The following is a 6,000-nucleotide window of genomic DNA, read 5'->3' on the forward strand; positions in this document are numbered from 1 at the left end:
TCAGTTATAGAGTTTGAAAAGGGCCAAAAGAAACTGCTCTGGAGATCTAGGCAGAGGGTGTGCCAAACCTTTCGCGAAACCACAGAATACGTTTTACGGTACGGGTGGTCGATCTTTGTGAATGTTGTGTTCACTGCATCACGATCAGTAGGGCGGCCGACACGGCTTCCTAAGGATAAAGGATAAATTCCTATAGGTGTCTCCCAATATATACACGACGGTACGTGGGAGCACAAGTCCGTATTAGTGCCACCGACTCTCAGGAGGAATCACCCACCTTCGTAGAGATCGACAGTCACTATGTTTAACGACGCCGGAACACGTCTCTACCTAGACCTCTAGATGTTTGCGTTATGTTTCAAATGCGTTGTTGGGTTCATTCAGTATATTTTAAGTTGATCTTTTTAAAGTTTGCCTTTCAAGGTTCACCACGAGATGTATATGAACAATTCCTAAATGCAGCCTAAGATGAGAAGCAAGCTTTTTCAAATCTTTTTGACTGATGAAAATCTTAACTACTGAGGGAGAAGAGAGGTAAATCTTTTCACACAGTTCATACAGCACAAACTAATGCACTTTCTCCTAAATCATCATGCAAACTTTTTCAAATGCAAAATGCACAATGCATGTATTTTCTTTTCCCTTTCTTAATGTGGATGGGTTACAAAAAGAAAGTTGTTATATAACTTTGATTTCGATTTAAAGCGAAAGTAAACAAGCTTGTCCAAAATCGAAAGACACCTTAAGATTCACTTGCTTAATCACTGGAAATACATGAAATTAAACCATAATGACAAAAGTAAAATGACTAATCAGCTATGGACAGCAAACAAGCTAACTCTTTAGACCAGCAAAATGCCTAACACAGGTTCAGATCTAAGAGGCCAAAAGCAAGACTAGTTTACTCTTCGTTATGGGAAATTGTAAATGAGTAAGAAATACAAAGAACAAGTACAATTTCGTTATATGACAGAGGCAGAATGATGGCAAGTAATATTGGTTTCAGAACAGGTGCAAGACTGGTAACTGGCAGCCAAATCAATAGTGAAAACAGGCAAGAAAAAGGGAGGAAACCCCAAATGCACTAGGCAAATTTGGGCCAACGCAGGTGCTGCACAGCCAGTCTGGCTCTCAGCGTAGGTAGCCCCTTCGGGACCTGCATTGGAAAGCAGGTAGCCTGTGTACTACCTGCTTTGGAAAACCAAAGTTGCGTTTTCTCAGTTTCCGGGTCACAATTTTCTCAAAAATGCACAGTTTTTGCTCAAATCAGAAGCAATCAGTCAAGCACACTCAAAGGGATGATTAGGAAGATGAAAATCTATCACTAAGAGCTTACAAGGATCCTTGTAGATCAGCTTTTCAAATCATGAACTTGCTCAGAAATGAGCTAGAGTAGCTGCCCTCTACTTCGCTTTTGATATAGTCAAAAGCTTTTCGATTTGGTACTCTTTTGTTCAGGAAATGAATAGCAAGATACTACAAACACAATCAAATGGATACGATCCCCAGTGGAGTCGCCAGTTTGTTGTAGGGAAAAGTATCCGACTCGGATTACCCTATCCCACTCTAAGGGTGACAGTTCCTTAGCAACAACTGTAAAAAAAACTACTTAAGGTTTACTTCTTTATGAAAGCAAAAGAGAATGGAGAAATGCACTAACCGTTGCCTTGCGCTTAATGTCGAATCCAAACTCTTCTCTTTGGCCGCTTGCTCCTAGCTCCTTGTTCTTTTGCTCGCCCAGCTACAATGAGATCCTGCAAAATAACAAAGAAGGAAACTACAAGAGGCATGCAATCATAACTGGTTCATGGATTAGTGTAAACCAAACATGCAATCATCACAATATATCATTGAAACAAGAGCACATAGAAGAACCTCAATAGCTTTTATTAATGAAGAAATAAAGGTTCTGAGAGTATTACAACCATTGAAGGCTCCAACCCAGCAACACCTCCCAGCAGAAAGAATTGCTCTTCTTCACCTCTCTCAAACAATCACCCAATAGTTCTATAGTGAAACCAACAGCATATCATTACTTTGCACAAAATTCCAGCCTCTTGAGCTCATAGGAGAGAGCTCAATATATAGATGAATTGAGAAAGGATGAGTCAGCTTGCAACTGATGTGTAGCTGCCTTGTGTCCTCTCTCTCTTCAGTTAATCTTTAGTTGATCTTCAATTCTTGAGTCCACTTGGTGAACCTTGCTTCCACTTGGAGAAACAAAGCCTCTGACTCATCACAAGGCGAAATCCCTGATCCAAGTGTCATTTTTGGAAGATTCCAGAGCAATGACTCAGTGTGCCACATGTCCAAACTCGCTCAACGCAGGTGGGCTTTGTTCTACCTGCTTTGCAACGCAGGTACACCATGGAGCAGTTGTGTTTCAGCGTAGAAGCCTAGTGGAGCACCTTCTTTGATTTCAGGATTGCTTGTTTTTGAGTGTTTTCAGGTGGAGAACTGATCTGAGAGTTGTTGGTTTGCTGACCTTGTTCCTCTAGGGGTAGGAACATCATGTTTAGGGAACTTTGGATCCCTTGGATTATTGACAATTCATGCTTGTTGCTGTAAGGCACAAAATTGTCTATAACAAATAGTCCCTGCCGAATGCCAGATGGCAGGGACTAATAAAACCAATAACAATGGCAGCTACCTCAAACTTTGGTCCGTCTGCCTTTGTGCCTGGTTGGTCTTCCAGCTTGGTACCTGAAACTTTGGTCGGTCTCACTTTCTCCTTTTGGCAATTTGTGTAACACCAAACTTGAGTAACCCACAGGAAAATCTCCTTTCTGCAAATATATCTAACAACAAAGATGAGGATAAGATGATCCGATATAAAGCAGTATATCTAACAGCAAAGTTGAGGAGAGATAATCCAATATAAATCAAGAATACAAGGAGCAATAAATTCCCTATATTCATTCGATTATAATATCTCTTATCTAATATTCACATTTAGATTACTAATGGTATAACAGTTATGCCAAACTCAATTATTCTAATTTAACTTGGTTTATCCAACATAGTCATATCAATAAACCCAACTTATTGACATAAATAAAGACAACTTCTTGCAGGGTCTTCTTGAATTTTTGTGACCAAGCACTTTTTCTTCTTTGCTTTCACTTTTAATTTTTTTTCTCTTCTTTTTTCTAATTATTTCCACCCACAAAATTGTTTCTGGTAGAAGTAATATAAAAAATAAAAAATCAAAATGTCTATATTGTCCATTTTCTTTTAAGTTTTGCAAGTCTTTATAAATACATAAAAACTCCATAAAAATTTTATCATTAATTTCCATTTGGCTTTCATTCTAAACTTTAAAAATTTCAAAACTAAATATATTTGAACTAGAACATAATTTTCCTTTTAGTTGATTTTTTCATGAAAGAAATTTTTTAAGTATGTTTTACTTTTTCAATATATATTATTTAAGTATATAAATTCATGATCTAATATCTATTAAGTATGGAGAGAATCTTTCAAGTTACAATTTTTTTTTTAGTACAAAATTTAGAAAAAGAAATGCATCCTGAGAGCTCTTATCCATCTCTACACTTAATACATCCAATCTTAAGATGAATATATGTTGGCTCTCGTACTATATATATATATATATATATATATATATACTACCTCTTTGAGTAATGCAACAAGAAAGTGTTAAATCATAAGGACTTTTCTTAATTGTTTAATATAATATATACATAGCTAGCATTGAAATATTTTACTTGATATGGTTATTAAAATATTTTAGTTATTGCTCATATTATCCATAGTTTAGATGTTTTACTTGTTATTAGTATATTTTTAAATATATGTATCTCATATAAAAAAGTAGAGAACATCTATCCATGGAATATGAAATCTCTCTCTATATATAATTTTTTTTCTTATTAATTTTTTTTTTAAATTCTATATGTGATCTCTTTAATTAGGCAACACATTTCAATAGAATAAAAAATATGTCTCTACACAAACACACACAAACATAGTTGATCTATATCTATATCTATATTCACACAGACACACATATAATGTAATGTATATATTCAAATGCACATCTCCAAAATACTAAGAAGAATTTTCAATAAAGCTCATATTAAAAGGAAGAAGTAACTTATAGGAAAAATTAGAATTTTCTTACTATCAATTACTTTTCAATTAATTCATGGCACTATATAAAGTTGCTGTAAAATTATGTTATTTAAGGTGAACATTAAACTAATTACACATATGGCTCACACCAAAAAGTAAAAAATAAAAGCACTTATGGAAGAAATTAGAAATTTTTTTATTATCAATTATTTCCTCTCTTCATACATAAAATTGTGTAAAGTTATGTATTTAAGATGGAAATAAAAATATTTTATTTATAGCAGATATTAAAATATTTGTTTGTTATTAATATATTCCATTTTGATAGATTTTGTTATTATTAAAATTCTAATTTTTGTAAGTAAGCATTATTTTATTTCTTTTGATATAATGAAAAACATCTTTTTCATAATAGGTTGTAGAGTGCCTCTCCTTTATGACGGAGATATTGTCCCTTAATGTTACATTTAAAAATATATGTGATTCAGTTTTAGTATGAGGGAGATATGAATTTGAGCATGTAAAAATAATATTATTGATATAACATGATGTGTAGTTCACTTAATGTTCACTGATATGTGATATTTAAAGCAAAAATTTATTAATAACGAAAAAATATTCTAATGTTAGTTATAAATGAAATATTTCCATGTCTATACTTTTATATCAATTTTGTATAGAAACAATAAAGTAACTTAAATTAAAAAAATTCTTATGTTTTTCACTTTTCATTGTAAGATGTGTAATTTATTCCATTCTTAACATGGAGTTGATATATAATATTTAAAAAGCTATTAATAATAATGAGAAATTTAATGTGTATTATAAATCAAATATTTCAATATGCATGTTAAGCAAAATGTTGGCAACTAATCCTTGAAGATTGACAGAATTTATGTAAATATGTAAATAGTGAACCTAAAATAGAAAAATACTTGGAAATATGAATCCAAGAATCACAATTCTATTTTATATATTAATTATTATTCTAATGGAAAAATCAAATTCACTACTTACCATCGTGGTCTGAAGGCAGTTCATGCATGTGCAATAGTTCTTGTTTGATTGTAATGTACACCCTAGCTTCTTTGCCACTTTGTTAAACAACTCAACAGTATTCTCTGCCAATATTGATATTAGAAGTCTGACCATACTGGTTCATTCTCAGTGGTTCATTCTCCATGTTGTCTAGCTATATGAGACTGAGAACACTGTCTTTGATGTATTTAAGCCCAAGGCTTCACATGGTTCCTTGATCAAACCCATTCTTTCATTCAAAATAATCCAAAGGTATCTTAGTCAGTTTATACAACCCTTCAATGGCATTAAAATCGTATTACGTGCAAAATAGCAACATGGAATCTCCAACAACTTAAGCCCTAATTTAAGCAACATGGAATCTCCAACAACTTAAGTTATTTTATACAACCATTAAATGGCATCAAAATCATATTACATGCAAAATAATTTAAGCAACATGGAATCTCCAACAACTTGAGCCCTGAAATTCTTTACTGATGTGGCACTAATGATTGAACTCTTGTCATTGATTCGTAAATAACTTACTACAATGAACATTGTTTAGTGTTTGAGCCTATTTTTTCATATTATAAATGGTGTTTAATGTTTGAGCCCATTGTTCCATATTCTAAACATTGTTTAATGTTTGAGATCATTGCTTAATATTCTAAATATTGTTCACTAGATTTAGATTTCTAGAATGTAAGAAAAAATTCAAACATAAGCTTTGAGCATCATGTGCATCGTTCATTGAACTTTTTGTTCAAATGTTTAAATTGTGATCAAGAACTCACTTTTGGAGACCACGATCACAAAGATTTGAGTCTTCTCATTGTGGGGATCACTCTGACTTTAGTTCCATAGTTCCATAGATTCACCAAGGAC

This window comes from Pinus tabuliformis, chromosome 4_2 (genome assembly GCF_031772625.1).
Source record: "Pinus tabuliformis cultivar Carrire ecotype Pingquan chromosome 4_2, CPIR1, whole genome shotgun sequence".
Classification (NCBI taxonomy): domain Eukaryota; kingdom Viridiplantae; phylum Streptophyta; class Pinopsida; order Pinales; family Pinaceae; genus Pinus; species Pinus tabuliformis.